Genomic DNA, 20,756 nt, shown 5'->3' with positions numbered 1-20,756 from the left:
CAACAAAGATTCATGTAGTAAGATAATGCTTGCTCTGCTTCTAGGAACTAGTGGATGAGCATTTTGGAAAAGAACACATACTTTTCTCTAATTTTTGCCAAACCTATACAGAACTCAGACCTCCAAAATGTCATGTTCCCTTCTAGTTCTAGAATCCAGTTTTCAAATGGTTTATAAATCTGGCAAAATATATTCTGCAGGCCAACCTTCCAAACAGACCAATGCAACATACAATTTACATAAGGGGCTTTTTTCAAAGCCAGCTGAAGGAATGAGACTTTCCCATCAATTTCACAGGAATTTGGATCAGGCCCCAATACACATGAAGACAGCAGCTATACAGTACAAACAATACAAAGGTAAATTTGTAAAAGTCTAAGTAATGTTTAATGATGCCTTCTATATCTTTTACTACTTCTCTGAAAGTGGCTGTGACGAAATCACATGTATTTGCAATTTGCATGGCAAAATCATCTTTCAAGTCTCTTCATCCTGTGCTTTATAAGAGCTTAACTTGTGACAGCGTGCTGAGTGGAGCAACAATTTCCTTTACGGAGAATTTATTTTCCAGTTGGCTAATGTAACAAGGTTTTAAACTGTTGGTTGCATTGACTATGCATACAGTCACATGATTAGCTCTTCCAGATATTATTTGACCCGTTTATGTAAAGGATAAATATCCTTTGTATTCTCTCTCTCTTTATTTAGTTGGTTATCTGGTCAAATTTGTTCCATAGGAAATTACCAAAAGAAAGTATTGTACTGTTACAGCAGCCTACCCTCTTACATAAAATTCCGCACTAAGCACATTCCAACGTACTCTCTTTTACCAATCATGTGCTCTCTGTCTCAGGAGATAGTTTTGGGTCTCCTGTTCTTATAACTGACTTGGTGTTTGGCAAAGATGGTCTGTTTTCATCCAAGAAAAATATGCTGATGTATTGGTTCTGAGATCACTCAGCAAAACTGTGAGACGTTATGTACAGTACACCCTCTAAGCTGGGCATGAAGATATGTGCAGGAATATCTAGCATATGTACTTCATCTCTTTCTTGGTTTCTCTTCCTTAGCGATATACAGGCAAACTCCCATGTTCATGCTAATGTTTTACTGGTACAGGTTAAAGTAAACAAACTAGGAATAATGCTGTCTTTCTTTCCAGCCAGAAATGCTGGTTTCCTGCTAAAATGCAAACCTTTGATGATGGCTCACTAGCAGAACTTGCCTTAGGTAAAAGAAACATAATTATGCAATTTTCAGCTAGACTATTTTTTCCTTAAAGAGAGATGAGAACCAAAAAACATAACCCTACTTCCTCAGTAGGGTGCCATTAACATTATACCTTTAATCTGATTTCTATTTTTAAATGTGGCTTTGAGTATATTTACATGAAAAAGTAGACAAGTTATATAGTTGTTGTCAAAGATGTTCTCTGTTCCAATTTCAGATTGCTTACAGCTAATCAGAGGAGAAAAAAATTAAAAAGTATTACATCCATCTATTGTATATCTGCGAGAGTGTGTGTGTTAGTGTCTGTTACTCAGGAGTGGGATATGCACTTCCCCATCTTCTCCCCACAGAAGCTGCAATAGCCACAGAAAGGCACTTCTTACCTGGCCCCCAAGTGGCTGCAGGAGGGATGGCTGGGGTAGTTCTCTCCCTTCCTGGGACAGCCTGCACACTTAACCCCTCGTCCCCAGCCCCGCCCCACAGCAATGATGTAAATGAAGAAAGCCAAAAACTGAGTTATTAAGGACCCGAGTAATGCCAAATAAATCTTCTTGTGTGCTATAAATTTTATACACAAACACTCACACACAGAGTGCTTAGGACTATATAAGAATCCAGAAAGATACATTAATAATTCTTATAGTACATGCTTTAACTGTCCCACATGCCGTGCTGAATAGAAACTAGCATGATATGGGCTGAACCTCTCTAATCTGGAACTCTCTCAACTGGCAACATCTGCAATCTGCCATGATTTTAGTTAGCCAGACAACCACTTATCATAGAGGTGGCCAAATTTCTTGTGGTCCCATAAAGTTTGTTTACAGCCACCAGTCCTGGCTCTCGGTGTTTTGTGCTGCTATTTAGGTGTAATTTTGTCTTCTAAGAACTGTATAAGCAGTGGAAGAGCTGGTAATGCACTACAAAACATTGACCTTCTGTGGTCTGGCAAATTTTATTGTCCAGCACTGGTCAGATCCCACGAGTGCCAGACGAGAGAGTTTCAACCTGTAATTTGAATCTTAATCTTCAAGAACTCTGCTTTGTCTATAAAGAGGCTGTTCTGTCATAGTATTTCCTCAGCTTGCTAGGTAAAATTCTTATAAGAATGTATCAATACTATGGTAGCATTAAAAGGAGTAGATAAGTATACAAACCAAATACTTTTTTCTAAGCTTTCACTTTCCAAGGTCAAAGAAGGGAGCTCTGTCTCCATAGCCCAGTTCAAGAAGTCAGTCTTCCAATAAATACTGCAATTTAGTCAAGTAGAACAGCTAGGATCATTTGCTATTTAGTGTCTGGGCTATTGCCAGCAGCTCTTTACTAGAATGGCAATACTAGATAGGAAGATCTGGTGAACTAGCTTGAATATAGTGATGCTCTACTTATATAATAAATTAACTTGTTCATGCTGCTGGACCTTAAAGAAGATGCCCTGTTCTCCCAAAATTCAGAACAGTAGTATCACCTTGGTAATGTAAGCATCATCTCAGTGGCTAAGTCTGAGACATCACATCGCCCACTTAGTACTACCCGATATCCCGACTTCTGGAGCTAAGTGCAGATTCTTGGGTCTGAGTAAGCAGCACAATTAAAAGTGTTACCTGGCTAGTTGATATATGACAGATAGAAGGGGCTGCAGATATTTCTGGTTGCTGTGACAACAATCTCTGCTTTCAAGATGAACTCCTTCCTGACCAGTGTGAGGCAGTGCATGAAGTGGGATGCTAGTGAAAAACCTCTGTCATGCACCGACAACAACACTGCCATGACAAAACAAAAAGCAGTCAAGTAGCACTTTAAAGACTAGCAAAATAGTTTATTAGGTGAGCTTTTGTGGGACAGACCCACTTCTTCAAACCATAGCCAGACCGGACAAGTGTTACAGCATTCCACCTCATCTCTTTCAAAATGACAAGCACTTTTCCACTGCTGTGCTATTGTGGGTAGTTCCGTATGCTGAAGGGGCAGGCTGCAGGGTACTTTAAAGCTCCCTTTCATTGCTTAACCAATAAACATGCCATGATATATAGCAAGCAACACTTACAGCCAAAGTTTTGCATTACTTGGGTTAAAACTGTAGCTTTGGTGTAACAGATCCCTAAATTGGATATGCAATCAGTTGTTAATCTGTTGGTGCACTTGTCCATAGAGTAGGGTGCATAGGGTAGATCCTCCAGCACTCACAGTTGTAAGGTATTTATATGGCTTTCAATACATTAGTACCTAAATAGCCTTTATGTAGTTATCCTCACAACATCCCATGTGGTAGAGAAGTGCTATTATCCCTATTTTCCAGATGCAGAATTAAGCCACGGAGACTTGTCCAAGTCCCCCAGGAAGTCTGTGGCAGAACAGTGACCTAAATCTAGATCTCCAAAGTCCTAAGTTAATACCCTAACCATTGTTTCCCTCCAAGGGCATGTCACTCTTCTGCCTCCCATGCTTGGAAAAGCTTTGGCATAGCCCTTCAGGCTTAGCACCTGCTACCATAACAGCCATAATTTCCTGGAAGCCTGTTCCTTCCACATGCGGAAAGAAACATGAGTCTGCTTGAATCTCAGGGGTCGCCCACTTCTCCTAGCAAGCATTTGGATTGCAGTCTTTAGATCTACTAGAATGGGTCTGTATTGCTGTTACCAGCAGTGCTCCTGTGCCTTAAATGCAAACTCTTGTTGTAACACAGCACCTTGCATTAAGAAATACTCCTTCACCTGAAACTTGCTCACCTTATTGTTTTTGAGAGAATGAGACTGCTACAGCCTTGGGGTGAATTTAGCCATTTACTAACAAATTACAAGTCAAATCAATAGTGGTCAATGAAAACAAACAAAAACACACCTATCTTGCACTAGTACACGTATCTTGCCTTTGAACACTAACACAAATGTTAATAGTATGTTTTCTGTCAATGCCAACAGAAGGCACCTATAGAATTCTACCTCTCACCTTTCAAAATGAATCCCAAATAAAACATCAGGCTGTTGCCCCTACTCACTGCTAGGATCTTCCTACTGCAGATATCAAATCCCCATTTTGAGTCTCTGACTTCAAGATGTTTCTTCCTGTCAGTTCTCTGCACATTTTGGGCCCCTCGATGATCATTACACACCCAGGGCTTCATTAAACCCTGGTGTAATTGCACTGCTGTCCATGAATTTAGCCCAACATCTTCCAAGAGATGGCCTGATTGTTTTGAAGTCCTCAAAGATAAATAGAACCATTAATCACAGGAAAAACAGAGTGCTCACAAAAATCTCTACATTTATTATAGGAAAAGAACCAGGCTGTGTAAATCAAAGGGTTTTGTTTTTATTTTGGTGAAGTGGAATATTACATTCTGTCAGAGGATTTCTTTCATAGATGCTATTGAACAGTCTTTTGGCATTTAAGACGATAGATGTTATCTTGCAGTATGTGTGCGGGTACAGCCACTTTTGGAAGAGGAATTCATTTGCAAGAGAGAGTTCATTACTGAGCAATTAAATCCAAGAGGAAATTGTAGTGTTTGGATATCTTATAAAAATATAAAGTTTCTCACTGCATTACCAGTTGTGCTGAGTTTTGTCATAAATGTGTTTACTATATTAAAACTAATTAAATGGGATAATACATTCTTATTTTCCCCCACACTGGCTATGCCTGCACTATGGAGTTTTGCAGATAACAAATTTGGGGTTTTGTCAACAAAACTCACAGAGCATCTACACACAACTGTCAATAAAAAGCCATGTAGATGTTCCAGGGGCCCTTTTGTTGACAGAGTGGATCAAAAAATCGATCCACTTGTAGGTGTAAACACGAGCTGTCAACAGAAGTTTCGTTGGAACATCTGTTCTGACAGAAACTTCTGTGGACAGATGCTTCTAGTGTAGACATAGCCTGTGAGCACAATTCTCTGTTGTAATGTTGCTCTCAAATGCTGCTGAATCCCAGGTGTAAGATTTTTTTGTACCTACTTTGTACAGATGCAAATGATAGGTTTAGTTCAGTGGAGAATCAGATCCTAATTGTCCATTATGGACAGCAGATGGGATAGTTGATGGAAAATGAATAAATATGGTGAGCTGATTCTCATCTTACATGAAAGACCCTTATATTGCTCTTCCAATGGACAATAGTCTTATTATGGTTTCAAACTGTAACATGGTATTTTTCATGGGAAATAATAGTCAGTATTGCCTTCAAATTTCACACAACTTTGAATCATCATCTTAAATTACCTCTTTGGTGATCCTTTTTCAAATAAAAGAGACTTAAGCTACAGTCACACTAGTGACCTTTGCCTACAAGACCCGAGTTTTGTCAACAAAATAGAGCTGCCAGTCGTACCAGAGCACTCAGAGGTGGTGGAGAAAGACGCTTCACGCCGGACTACCTGCACTGTAAAGATGTCTCTGCAGGACCTGAAGGTGGAAGGTGTGGACCTGGCTGTGGATGCAGACCAGGCCCTAACCCCCCTCCTGCAGGGGGAGACTCAAAACCGCTGCAGAGACCCAGTGAAATCCTGGCCAGAAGAATTCCAGGACCATTGTGTTGAGCCGGTGCCAGAGCATGGACAGGACTAGCTGGTTCAACCAGTGCCCTCCCCCGAAGAGAGAGGCACCGGAGCAATCCCATCCATCTCCGCAGCCATTCACCCACCCTGGCCTCTAAACCCTGCCAGTTCTCTGGTGGGAAGGGATACATGGAAGAGAGGTAGATGCCCAGATAAAGCAGTGGACCCGTGCTCCACCGGATGGCCTGAAGTGTGGGAGAGAGGGACCTTGCCCACCACCCATCCCCAACCACCAGGCCAGATCCCTTGACCCAGTTGATCCAGGGGGAGTAGGCCACCAAGTATATGGCTTGGCAGGCCTCCACCCCTGCCAGGTCCTCCAGGTCCTGGACCACAAGGAGGACATCATTAGCGTAAACCAACAGGATCAGCCACAGCTCCAGTTCACAAAGCACCAATCCCATCACCCTCTAGCTTAGGAGGCAGAGGAAGGGCTCAATCACCAGAGTGTACAGATGGCCCAAAAGTGGGCAGCCTTGATGTACTCCTCACCTGAAGCTGAGCATACAGAAGGAGGCATACAGAACCCGGAGTAACCCCACAAAAGTGGGCCCAAAGCCAAAGGCCTGCAGAGTGCCCAGGAGATACTTATGGTCCAGCGCAGCCAAACACCTTCCTCTGGACCAGGGACAGGAGGACAAATGACAAGCCGTCCCTACACCCAAGCTCCAAGAGATCCAGGACCAGATACAAGTTATTAAAGATGGAACGGCCTGGGACAGTGTAGGTCTGGTCAGGATGGAGAACATCCACCAGCACAGACCACAGCCATAGGGAGATGGCTTTGGCAATGATTTTGTAGTCCGTGCTGAGGAGCAAGACGGGACGCCAGTTCCGGAGGTCACAGCACCCCCCTTTTTCGGCAGCAAGGCGAGCACGGCTTGCCTGCAAGACAAAGGGAGGACACTGCTTTGCAAGGACTCAGCCCAGATGCTGGCAAGGTCTGGGTCGAGGATTTCCTAGAACTCATGGTAGAACTCCACGCTCAGCCCCTCCATGCCTGAGGTCTTATTGTTGGGCATGAGATAGAGGGCTTCCAAGAACTCATCCAGAGTGAGAGGTAGCTCCAGTCGTTCCCAGTCACCTGCGCTGAGCTTAGATAGTTCATTCCAGAGCACCCTGCAGATGTCAGCATCAGTCGGATCTGGGGAGAAAAGGCTGGCATTGAAGGCCCTGGCCCTTCCACTCATCTCGTCCAGATCCATCAGAGGGGAGCTGTCTTCCGCCAGGAGGCAGGTGACGTGCTTTTGAGCTCCCCTACGTTTTTCCAAGGCATAAAAGAAGCAGGAGCCTTGATCCACCTCCCGAAGGAGACAGATGCAGGATTGAACCCAGGTGCCCTGGGCTCCATGGTCTTCCAGGGTTTGGAGCTCCTCCCACTTCTCCTGCTACATCTCGCAGAGGGGTGGATGCTCAGGGCTGGCGACCAAGCACCTCTCCAGCTCCAAGATGTCCCACTCTAGCTGCCCTATCACCACATCCCTGTGCCAGCTGGCACCCTAGGTATAGTCGCAGCAGAAGAGCCTGATGCAGACCTTCTCCAAATCCCCCCAATGACATGCCAAGGAAAAGTTGGGCTACTGCCAATGCCAGACCAGCCACAACTCCCAGAAGGCCGCCACAAAGCCTATGTCCCCCAGCAGGCTGTTATTAAAATGCCAGTAGGCTGGCCCCAGCTGCTCTGCTCTGAGCAAGGCAGTCATGACCACTGAGTGATGGTCAGAAAACATGGCCGGCTGAATGCTGGAGGAGTGTGCCCACACCAGATGGTAATAGGAAAGATAAATGTGATCCAACAAGGAGCATCTCAACTGATCATACCCCACCCAGACAAAGGTGAGTGTGATGGTGTCATCTGGGTGGTGGTCGTACCAAACATCCACCAGGGAGTGATGGTCCACTATCTCCCTGAGGATGCCTGTGACCGAGTGGCTGTTTGCCAGTCCTGTGCGATCCTGGTCGCCAAGGGTGGTGTTGAAGTGAGGATCCAAGGTGGCAAGGAATGAGGCCTCCTTCTGAAAGAATGCCACCTGCTCAGGGCCTGCATGGGGGGACCTATACCTCAACAAGATTCATTATCACCCCCTCTACATGGGCCCAGACCTGCAGAAGGTGGCCTGGGACTACGTTCATAAACCCCAGCTCCTCAAGCTTAAGGCTGGGGGGAGAACGGGGTGTTCCTTAGCCACCTCAGTGCCCACTCTGCCAGGGTAGCTAAGGAACACCCTGTACCCCAACCCCAGCCACCAGCTAGCTTCAGCAGCTGGGGTCGTGTGGGTCTCCCGCATGAGCACTACAAAGTATCCCACCTCCCAAAAGAGGGAGAGCACCCGGCTCCTGTGGAGACCCACTGAGCAGTCTCGGGCATTCAGGATTGCATTGGATAAGGGCCTCATCACAGGGCCATGGTGGATCCTCATGGGCGAGAGGTACAGCGATCTCCAGCGGATCCTGCAGCTGGTCTCCCTCGGCCTTAAAAGTTAGGAGGGCCTCCCAGAACCTGCAGGTCCGCCCGTAAGCCGCCACTTCCTCCCTCCTCATCCCTCTCCCTTCCTGCAACAAGACGTTGGTGGCCTGTGAAACACCATCCAGGTCCCGCCAGCACCACAGGGCAAGCCACACCTTTTCTTTGGTTCCCTGAGCGTCTTTCAGGAACTGGCACAGCTCACCAGGTGGCACAGCCGGGGACAGGGTGACAAGCTCGTCTCCCACTGCCGGTGAAGCCTCAGAGAGGGCCTCACAGACTGACATCCTGGCATGGGATGGAGAGGTATGGGTAACACAGCAGCCCCTATTGTGCTGGAGATGGGAGAAACAAAGAGCGCCTCCTGGGAGTCATCCGCAGAGAGTAGAAGCGCTAGGACTCCAGGGGCGGCACTGGTGATGAGGCGGGTGGTCGGAGGACAGGGGTAGGGATAGACGGAGGAGGAGGGGAAGTGGGGGCAGGTGGAGGGGGTGGGCCAGGGGTGGGGCAGGGCAGGGCAGGGCTCAGGAGGGGGACAATGGGGGTCTGGGTAGGGGCGGAGATGGTGATGGGCCCAGGGGACAGAGCTTGGGGGAGAAGTGGCAGCAGGGCTAGGGACAGCAGTAGGAGCGGGAGCAGAGGCATGGACAGGAGTGGGGGTAGGAGTGGGGTCTGGGGCAGTGAATGTCTCCCCAGCATTAGGGTCCCTGGGGTGCTGCACCTCTCAGTCAGGGGCCAAGGGGATGGTGATGGGAGGGGGGTCCCTGCTGACACCAGGCGTGAGTGGTTCTGTGGAAGCCATGGTGTCGGCTGGTGCGGAGACCGTTGCAAGACGCCCGTCAGGGAGGGACAGTGGCCTTTCTCCCTCAATGATGGGGATTGGTGGTTCCAGGGGCCCACCGCCCAGCTGCTCGGCAGCTGCCACCACCGCGAGGAGATCAGTGGCCTCAGGCAGCATGCCAACCACTGCTGGGTCAGCAGGCTAAAGCAGGAGCTCCCCAAGGTTGGGGGCGGCCACCTGAGGGTCGAGAGAAGGGGAGGGAGGGGGCAGCGAACAAGGCTGCTGCCCAGACCAAGGCCTGCTGGCAGTGGGTAGTCCTCCTCTGGCATAAGCAGGGTCAGACCCAGGGCCCCAGTTCCATGCCCTCAGCCCCTCCCTGCTAGTCCCCGAGGTGACAATCACCTTGGTGGTGGTGGTGGGGGTAGATGGAGCAGGGGCCGGGGGGACTCCATCCGAGGCCTCCTGGGGCACAAACTCCCCAGCGGCTCCTCAGCCAGTGCCAGATAGTGGCACTCATCCAGGGGGCAATGGAGAGTGCAGGGGTGGAGGGGAAGACCAAGCCCATGAGCCGTGACCTTTTTTTTAACCCAGATGAGTAACCAGCCATCTGAGGTGGAGGTGTAGGGCTGACCAGCAGGGCCAGGAGTTTCAGGCGTCGGGCCTGGGGGAAGGGGGACAAGATGACAGCAGGGGAGCAACCTGGGAGGGGGGAATCGCCCCAGGACAGGCCCTCCCCTCCCTCGGTGGCACCTACATCACCCTGTCCTTCGCTCGCCCATTGGGTGCTGCCCCTAGTTCTCGGGCAGGGTCGGGAGCAGCAGGAGGTGGAGCAGCCATGGAAGCTGCGACTGCTGGTGGTGGTATCTCTGGTGCCCTTCTGAGTCCCAGGGGGTCTGGATCCCTCATCCGTCTGGGCCAGTGGCCAGACCCTCCAGATGTGTCCTGTCGCCTTGCACAAGAAGAACCAGGTCCCCCACATTGAATAGTGGACCCAATACAGTGCACCCGGGAAGGGCACTAGGAAGGACCCCTCCAGTGCCACTCCGTCTTGCGCTGTCAGCAGAACATGAATACGCACCTATGGGCAGAACGACAACACATGATGGAGGGTGGGGTCCTTGCAGCCCACGTGGAGGGGGCTGATGGTGGAGGTTGGCTTGCCGAGGGTGGAGAGGGCAGGCAACAGGGCAGACTTGGGAAGTAAGGGCAGGATGGAGATGAGGACCACCCACAGACCCAGATCTTCAAGAGGCTCCGGGGCACATAGACCAAGCCTACTGCTATGCTCCTCTCCACCATCTCCTGAGTAGCGCCCTCTGAGACAAGGAAGAACATTACCTTGCCATACATCTTGGAGGCTGCCACCACAGCCACAGAACCCACCACCCTCACCAACACCCACACATATGTTTCAACGTGGGTTGTGGCGGGCACCAGGAGGCAACGAACTCCGTGTCTCCTGGTGAGGTTCGGGAAGGGCCTGTAGCCACTCAAGGTGGAACTGCAGGTGGCATTTGGGGCAGATAGAGGGGCAGTTTTTGGGGGGCAGCAGCCACCTGGGCATAGGCGCAGGGGGTTGCAGGTGGGGTGGTGGCAGAGCTGGTAGAGGGGACAGCAGGGGAATAAGGATCTGTGGGTGAGGCAGCCACAGCCACAAGGGGCTTGGGTGGTCTGGCCAGACCCTTGCCCGTTTTCTTCCCTGACCCTTTCCCATGGCTGAGGGAGGGACTCCCCCTGAGGTGGAGGGGGCAGCAGCCATGGCAGCAGCAGAGTCTCGGCCAAGGGCCAAGAGGTCAGCTGCGGAGATCTTGAGGGGCAGTGGTGCAGGGGGTCTTGGAGGATCAATGGATGTGGGAGCAGGGTTGGGGGCAGGAGTGCCTGTCAGCATGGGTGGGCCAGGAGGGGTAGTGGTGTCCATGGGTGGAGTTACTCCCCCCTGTGGTCAAACAGCTGTCAGAGAAGGAGGGTGTCAAACAGGTACGAAGGACGGGGTTACGGTAGGGGGCTCACCACTCCTCCCTGCCTAGTGGTGTGCAGAGAAGGAGGGGCAGGATGGCCAGGGTGAGAGGGGCAGGGGAACCACTCCCTCCCAGGGTGAAGGAGGGAACTCAAGGGGAGGATAGGGAATCAAAAGGGGGGAAGGGGAAACCACTCTCCTCTGCTGAGACAGGCAGACGGGGAGATGAAGCAAGGACAAGGGTGGGAAACAACCACTCCTCCCCACTAGACTGGAAGCAGAGGAGGAGGAGGGTGCTGGTAAGGTAAGAGAAGGACTGGGGAACCTCATGGAGGGTGCAGGGCAGGAGAGGTGGGGCTGGCTCCTCCAGCTGCACTGGCGTGGTAGAGTCACAAATATCAGGGGGTGCAGTGATCGGGGCCAACTCAAAGGGGAGGGCAGGGGACATGAGTGCTTCAGGCAGGGGGCCTGGGCATACAGGACATGGGGCTGGCGAGAAGGGGACAGCAGAATGCGGGGGGTGGGGAACAAATGGTGAAGGGAGCTTGGGTGGGACAGCCAACTTCAGGATGGGGTAACAAACTCAAAACCAGGGATGGACCGGGTAAGCACGCGGGGGGCTGGGGCAGGGGGCAAACTTGAAGGATGTGGGTGGGGATGGTCAGAAACAAACTCTGGAAGGGGAAGGCAAAGAGTTGGGGGGCAGCCAACTATAGCCAGGGTGGGGGGGGTCAAGTCTGGGGGGTGCACCCTCAATGCTTGTAGGATAATCCCCCACACACTGCTGCCCAGCACAGTCCCAGATGGAGCAGACATGTCATATGGCCCCACTGAGAAGTGAAGAGGCAGTATGGATGGTAAGGTGGGTGGAGGTAGAGGGGGGTGGGGGTGACTGATGGAATGGTGGGGGGGGCAGATGGACTGAGGGGAGGGCTCTCTGCCTCTTCCCTACCCCCCCTCAGCAGATGAAGTCCCTACCACCACCCCAGAAGCAGACAGTTACTGGCCCCCTCCACAGTCCAAGGGCAAGGTCCTCTTCAGCCCTTCAACAAGGGGGCCGCAGGTGGTGTGGTGCAATACTGGTGTGGGGGATGAGGTACTTGTGGCAGTGGGGCGGAGTGGCTGCCCACTGACCCAGAAGGGGAGGAACCCTTCTAGGAGCCCAAACCGGCTACAGTCACCATATCAAAATTTTGGCTATTTGTACAACTCTGTTTAGGATTTACTAAAATTTCTTGGCTACGTCTACACGTGCCCCAACCTTCGAAATGGCCACGCAAATGGCCATTTCGAAGTTTACTAATGAAGCGCTGAAATGCATATTCAGCGCTTCATTAGCATGCGAGCGGCTGTGGCACTTCAAAATTGACGCACCTCGCCGCCGCGTGTCTCGTGCAGACGGGGCTCCTTTTCGAAAGGACCCCGCCTACTTCGAAGTCCCCTTATTCCCATGAGCTGATGGGGATAAGGGGACTTTGAAGTAGGCAGCATCCTTTTGAAAAGGAGCCCCGTCTGGACGAGACGCGCGGCGGCGAGGCGCGTCAATTTCGAAGTGCCTCGGCCGCCCGCATGCTAATGAAGCGCTGAATATGCGTTTCAGCGCTTCATTAGTAAACTTCGAAATGGCCATTTGCGTGGCCATTTCGAAGTTTGGGGCACGTGTATACATGGCCCTTGACAGAGTCCAGATGCAAATACATCTTCAATAATGCGGGTATATAAATTCTGGTCCCTGCAGTATATGAAGCACACTGAAAAAAGGAGTAAAGGAAAATGAGTATAACAGGAAGATGGGGTAGATGATATAGGGCACAACATAAAAAGAAACCTATGGAGCACAATTTATAGTCACAATAATACAAGCGTGAAGACAATATCAAGTAAGGGCTGTGCTACTCCATATTATCAGGTTGGGTACATAAGGCATAATGGTCTGTAAATGAAAACATGAAGTATAGACACAAGGAATTTGTTTAGGGTGATTAATTATTTGAGTCAACTAGAAGACTTACCAGTGTTTCCTGGGCCCTTCAGGGTAGGGGGATTACAGTGTAGGGGGTTCAGGATTCAGGGAATGGCCTTGGGATCTCAGTGGGGCAGAGCAGGAGGTTGGGTGTATGGAAGAGTTAAAGTTGGGGGTTGAGGAGGGACTCAAGGTGCAAGGTCCCATCCAGCAAGGTTTTCTCTTCCCCACCTCGGGCCAGCAGGGGCCTTCCCTCTCCCCTACCCTGGGCCTGTAGGGGAGAGAGAAGGCCAGTAGGAGCCTTCCCTCCTCACTTCCTGGGTGGCAAGGGCCTTCTGTCTCCCCCACCAGTACCCTCTCCAACCAGCAGGGGCCTTTTCTCTCCTCACAGTGGCTGGGGATGGGGGCTGGTGGTGGAAATGATTTGGTGTAGGGGACCTATTTACCAAGTCTGATGACAGGAAATATAGCATAGCCCAAGTCCTGGTGGCCTCTGTCTCGGTGGTACAGCTGCCTCCAGTGGCCAAACTCAGTATAGCATCCCTGCTCTCTCTCCCCTCTCCCTTTCCACATTATGGAAAGTAGCCCCATTCCAAGCATGTCCCATTTTCAGGTAAAAACAAAAATCCCTGACCTTGCTATGGTGAAAGGAAGCTACATAACAAATGTGGTGATCCTAGCTCTTACAGTCTAGGAGGAGTTCTTGAGCAAATGGACTCATAGATGCATAGACAGACACACTCAAATACATATATGTAAAGATTACCAAGAGAGTAGATAGGACTGGAAGAATTTGATATTTCCATTCTGCTCCCAATACCAAGATCTCCACTGACATAAAAAAGCAACAGGATCAGGCCCCAGACTAGGTAAAATACTTAAGACATTGAGTTTGGTGCTGTCACCCACCAGCAAAAGAACCTGTTGTGTAGAACCAATGAAGAACTTTGTGCAATCAGCTATCTGTGTCAAAGGCAGGTGAGGACAACCTTCTCTGAGTTTGCAAAGGCACCTAGGGGAGTTTGCTAAATATCTGTAAGGGCTCAGCCACAGTTCCTGGTTTCTTGAGAAAACAAACAATACATATCTCCAAAATTTGAAATAAAAAACATGGAGTCTTATTTTTTCAGTGTAGAAATCTAGCAGAAAATACGAACATTTTGCAGATACTTGTCTTGGTGTTCCAGTGTACCATTTATTCTGCCTATTTATGATGAAAATACAGCAAAGTGAAACCTAACGGTTTCCCTAGGGGGAAAAGTTTGCACGTTTTGTACATAAGGTCAAGTGGTGATAATTTGAGGGAAACACTTTTCAAGGAATACTAATACTGTTAATAAAAAGAGAAGAATTGCGACTTGAAATCTGCATGGCAGGAGTGGACTGTGTTGTGCAGTAAGGTCTCAGGGTATATGAAACCAGAGTACGCAACCCTGCTGTTATGCGTCTGAACCCCCGATTCCTACAGTAAACCCTGGAAGTGCACGACTACCAGTTGCGCTTAACTCGCTCACCCCCGGCCCTAGATCAACCACCCCCCGCCAGCTCCACATGGCCCCAGCTCAGCCCCCACCCCCAGCTCCACTCACCCCCCGCGCATAGCTCCTGCTCACCCCACACCTTCGCCTCTGGCTCTAGCTGACCACCCCTCAGGTACAACTCCGGTTCAACTCCCCCCACTGACTTGGCTCACCCCCCATGCCCGGCTGCAGCTCACCGCCCGCCTGGTTTAATCCCCTCCACGTGCGGCCCTGGTTCAAACCCCCACATGCTGCTCTGGTTCAAACCCTCGCACGATGCTCTGGTTCAACCCCCTCCCCACAACCCCAGTTCAAACCCCTTGCACATGGCCCTGGTTCCATCCTCCCACTTCTGTTCAAGTGCCCCCCACCCCCCATTCAACTCCCCTGTGCTCTGGTTTAAATGGCCTGGCTCACCACCCAGGCAGGGCACACAAGCTACAGTTCAACTCCACCCCTCATCCCCCTGCAGCCCCAACCCACCGGCAGGCTTAACCCTCCCCGCCTCCACCCGCCACTGCACCCCACCCCAGGACTTACCTTTCTGCTGCTTCCCCAGCTACAGAACGTGTGTTCTCCCGGGGAAAAAGCTGGACCCCCACTCAAGTGAAATCCAGGTTACTCAAGGGTGCATGGAATGGAACCCTCATGTAACTTGAGGGTCTATTGTATTTGTAGGGTCATTATTGAAATGTGGTCTACAAAACATGGATGTGTCTATAAATACATTGGAAAGATTTGTGGAAGCAAATTGGTATTTCTTTGTTTGTTTTGTTCATGCAACAAAATTTACAGGAAACTTATAAAACTTTACCAAGATGTGATCTGCATATTTTTTTATTATTTCTTATATATATTATTTCTTGCAAACTCTTTGTGTCATCTGTAAGAATATGTTTCTTCATATATATTTTTTTTGATGTCCAAGAAGACAATTGTACTGGATATTAGAAATAATACACATTTATATTAAAAGACTACAATATATTATACATGGAGTTGCCTTATTTAATATGAACTCAGAGGAAGCTGGTTGCATGCATTCAAAACTGAATTTAGCCTATTAATTTTAACAAAGTATTTGTACCAGCTGTAATCTAACCCAAACCTACTGTGTAGAATTTTAATAGAATGCTTAGGAGAAACTTTAATTTAAACATTTCCATTGGAAATGTCTTCAAAAGATCAGTACAGTTCAAAATAATTTACATTTTATACAGAAAACTCTGGGGAAATTTGCAGTTTACTTCTGTGAGACTCATTTCAACAAAGCCATTAACCCACTGTAACTATTTCAGCACTCTATTTATATGTACTATTATATTCCATACATACATAGGCACACAGAAATATTATTCAAATAAAAGAAGAAAAAAGTACTACATATTATTTTCCTTTACTGTATAATATATTCACAAAAAGTGGAATGCTGCTTTTCTATTAATGCTAGATTTAGTAAAGTGGCTATACAAAAACATCTATTTTACCTTTCCTATAACATACAGTATACGCAGTATACGCAGTCATGTATTATCATTGGAAGAAAGCCAAAACTGTATAGTTCACTTTCTCATACAGGAACCCTTGCTTTCAGCACAGTAAACCTAATAATATTTTACATACAATTTAGCTTTGCAGCTTTGAAGCATTTGTAGCAGGACAATGCCAACTCTGGTTTCAACAGTGCTGTGGTCATGGCTGTAAATAAATCTCTGTTTAATGACTGCTATAACTTACTACAGAAACAATGTAATGATGAAAATGACTAATAATATAAAATTTCCCAAGGAACAAAATTCTGAAAAAAAACTGCTTTGGTTCAATCAAACATTTTTATTCAGATTTTGACTTTTTAAAATGTTTCTATGTAACAGAAATATTTTTTAAAAGTTACAGTAATTTTGAAACATAAAAACAAAATGTTCCATTCCAATTTCTAAAAGATATTTCATCAAAGTAGATACAACAAAAACAAAAAAAAATGTTAGCACAAAATTTCCACCCTGGCTTAATAACTACTGATGTTCAGAATTACCATTTATGTTCACAAATGCACATTCACAGCTAACACTGCTGTTTAATTGCTGCCTTTAGCTGATTTGTTTGACTTGGTTTACTTTGTTAACATTACTTACATACTTTTTCTATGAACTAGCTCATAATGTTTCTTTTCTCAACTGCTAGATAGTTATTTAGGAAACAAATGACCAATGAGCACACAACTTTATTTTTGAGCTCAACATTTTGATAGATGCGTTGTTAACAAGTAAAGGAAAAGATTTGTTTCTAGAGCTTGGTTCAAGTCTTTGTGACAAAAATTTATCGATTGGTAATGTTGTACTGCAAGTTAATCTGAGTTGAATTTTGTAAAAATAAAGGCCAAGAACTCTGGTTTGTAAAAGATAGGAACCTCAATCTATATTTAGGCACCTAAATAAGAGGATAAATTATCAGTGGTGTTCACCAGTCTGCAACTTCCACTCTCTTTAGACACCTAAACATTCATTTTACAGGACTCATTGATAGGGGGGTTATTGGGAGGAGAAGGAAAGAATTTGTTTCATGTGAACATGGTGTATATTGTGAAGGAAGGGGCTGGGAGTCAAGGTACATTAGCCAACCAGTAAGGGTGACTGCATCAGAACACATTGCATCTTACAAATGACTGGCAGGACTGTTTGGAATAACTATGCACTGTGCATGTGTCTGAATAGCCCAAAGTCCGGCTGCCCTCTCACAAAACCTCAATGAAAGGGATAATTTATGAGTATTTTTTCTTAAGGAAAGGAAATATACTGTATTCTCCTATAAAGCCCAGTAAATAAGATACGTTTAATCAGAGTGGTTTACAAATTAAGATTACAAGCTTCCAATCTCCCTGAGGAGTAGAAATAATCAGGATGAAGACATACGATTAGAGAAAGGCCACTCTATGCCAAGAATTTTAATCTATGAGCAATTATTTCGAGACAGCAGAAGGCAGCTGTATGAGCTGAAAGAGATGAGATAATTATTAGAGGACTAACGATAGAACAGGAAACCACTTCTACAAAGGGAATCACAGCGTTGATTTATATGTTTGTCATTCAAATAATGAATGAAGGCACCCTGGTGAAATAAGAGTTCAGGATTGGTTTTGAAATTTTTACTTTCACTGAAGCACAACCTACCAAAGGCCCATATCCTGCTACAAATACAAAAGTGTGAATTATTACAAGAAATTAAAAGATCAAGCAAGAATTACTGCTCAATGTCCGATCTTATCTGAATGGGGTGTTGATCTACAACCTTGTAAGGCCACCATGCTGTATAACACATGTGGCTAAATGCCTGTGAAAGTCTGGGCACAAGAAAGAGATAACAGGTCTTAAGAGTGATTAGGTGGTAGAACAATTATTTAGAGAGAAAGAGAGAGAAAAAAAATAGGAAAAGGCAAGTAGTGTCTCAGCTTGCTGAAGATCTATGGCAGGCCTAGTAGTTAACATGGTTGGAACCTTTAGAACTCATAAGAATTCTAAAAGGGATTCTGGGATTTTTCAGTTAGCAATAGAGGATCCATTCAGTAACCAAGGTACAGTGTTGCTATCTTTAACTTACTGTGCTAGATATAGCTTTTATGATACACATCCTTTGTAGGTAAGATCACAGAGGACTGTGAGTATGTGACAAGAAAAAAAGCAGCAGATGTAGTGTTTGACCAGGAACAGTGCAGGTTTGTGGTAGTGCCACAGAGAAACGTAACATTAAAAAAGTTAAAAATTAAAAAAAAAAAAATCCTTAAAGAAGCAAAAAATTAAAAAAGTATGAGAGGAAAACATTGCAACCTAATAAAGCATCAGTAACAGTATGCTGTGCAGCTGCCAATGACCCCCGGGTTATATCAGGAAGAGAGACAAAAAGCAGAACATTTTGCTAACCCATTCAGTAGCATGATTGGGAATAGGGTTGACAATGCTCCAGTATAGGCGTCTCCAGGAATGAAAGATGAAACTTTAATTAAAGATCATGTTGTGTGATGAAATTCTCCAGGAATACATCCAACTCAAGATGGAAGGCCCAGACAGGGACACTGCTTCAAGCCGTATCTCCTGAGATGTGACCTTCGTCTATTTTCTACCTTGTACCACGAGGAAAAAAAAGTGCAGTGGGGTAAGTGGACTTTGAGACATATGATCACACCTGATCTAAACCTGAAAATCCTTACCCCACACATAGCTTATGTCTGCCCATAGTCCATTGGTCTTCCCGAGGACAATCTGCACGATCAGAGTAGCATAACTCCCAGGACTAGAAGCTTGAACGAATACACCTGGAAGGTGCAATTCATCCTTGTGTCAGAACAAGGCCTACACATTTCCTTAAGTCCTATTAAAACATGATTTTGAAGACTTGGGTGGGAGTAAGATTTGCATAGGCCTAAGCTGCTCCTTTTAAACTAACCCTCTCGCTAGGTCTACACTAGAGAGTTTTGTCAACAAAACCCGCAAAGCGTCCAGATCCCCAAAGCCTTCTGTCGACAGTAAATTGACAGAATGCAGCACTTTTGTCCACAGTCTTATCCCGTGCCCCATGAGGTATAACGCCTCTATCAGCGATCTGTCGACAGAAAGCCAGTCTGGACATTCTGGAGGGACTCTTATCAACAAAGAGTGTTTCTTGGAAACCAGGTAGCCCTGTCTGCTGTGCTTCTGGTTGGCCATTTTACTGGGAGAGTGGCTGGGCCGTAATCTAAACATACTCTTTGTGTACAGAAATATTCCTAGTTTATACCCTTATTTGTCTCCATGTATAAATTTACTTGCATTGGAGTACAATTACTCTGAGAACCCTACCACACCCCTTACAATGGCTGACAGGCTTAACAGCCAAGCTTTTCACTGTATCTTTTTATTTGCTGATACATCTCATCTTATTTTCAGCTACAAATTAGCAGTGTTCTTTCTTTTTTGTTTTATATGTGTATAGTGAATGATGAAGTGAAGGGACCCAAGGTTTTGTCAGATTCCTATTTTCTCAGGAGTTGAAGTCCCAGTTACAAGTATCATGAATGGGATTATGAATTGTTTTGCACTTACACTGGAACAAAAGAAAAAAAGTTTTGTTGAACTTGAAAACAGCATCTGCTGCCTCTAGACATCTAAGTGGAAGACTCTTGTTTTGTATGTAAGTGAACCAATAGGAATCAGAAAATCAGCGCATCATTAACATAACACGCTGACATCTGAATGGCCTTCAGTGTTGTTACTTCTAAAGCTTTCTTATGCTGCACAATAGTGCACTATTGTAGTCTTTAGTGTCTAAATTCCCAGCAAATCAAGTGAGCAATCCAGTGAAATGCATTCCTTTCTCAAGGCAAAATTTAAACTGCATGAGACAACCACACACATATTTCTCTTAAATTCCCCTGCAGCCCTCCATCCCAATTTCATGATATGTCAATTGCAATGCCATGGACTTTGCAGTGATATGCTCACTTTTAGTTTGTATATTTAAGAAATTCAAACACTGCACATTCTTAGCATGTGAATTAGGATTTCATGGAAACTATAGGCATGGGTTTTGGTTATATAAGTTACCTTATACTCCTGCCAAGAAAGTGGCATGTTTTTTCTCTTTCTGGTTTAGTTTTGGCTACCTCATGTGGGTGTGTGGTACGTTTTGCTGTAGATACTATATCTGTTTTCCTTTCCTGTTTATGTGTTGATAATGTCTTTAGAGCAAAAAAAGAGCTTACCAACTTCGGAAAGTTCAAGTAACTAGAGAGAGAGAGGGAGAGACTATAATGTATTTAGCTAACAAACTTTCAGTTGTGAAATTCAGTTTTGCTGCACATACACTGAGTGAAAGATAGAGGAATAGATTAGAGAAAAAATTAGAATGATTGTCAGCCAGGGTACCCTTAGACTTGTAAATTCAGCTCAGGATACATCTCATACTCCAACCCTGCATTGGGCAACTTGGGCAGAGCTTCTCAGTTATGCTGAGATGTTAATCACCATCCATGAGGGAGAACAGCAGACCAGAAAAGTCATTTTCACTAGGATTTAAATTCATTGCTCTCTAGACATGAAAAGCTCTCTCATTAACACACCATACCGTCAAGATTATTAAAGTCCTATTCAACTTGCTGACCAAAATACAGTAGAAATAACCTTCATTTGGACACACAAATAAATAGCAGTGCAGGGAGCATTAAATGCTGTCTTAATTTTATATGCTTAATACCAGCAATAAGCTCAGTTCACAAATTTCATTGTAAATTACAACAAATGTTATCTCACAA

This window comes from Carettochelys insculpta, chromosome 3, assembly GCF_033958435.1.
Source record: "Carettochelys insculpta isolate YL-2023 chromosome 3, ASM3395843v1, whole genome shotgun sequence".
NCBI classification, from domain to species: Eukaryota; Metazoa; Chordata; order Testudines; family Carettochelyidae; genus Carettochelys; species Carettochelys insculpta.
The sequence above is the reverse complement of the archived record's forward strand: the minus strand, read 5'-3'. Positions refer to the sequence as shown.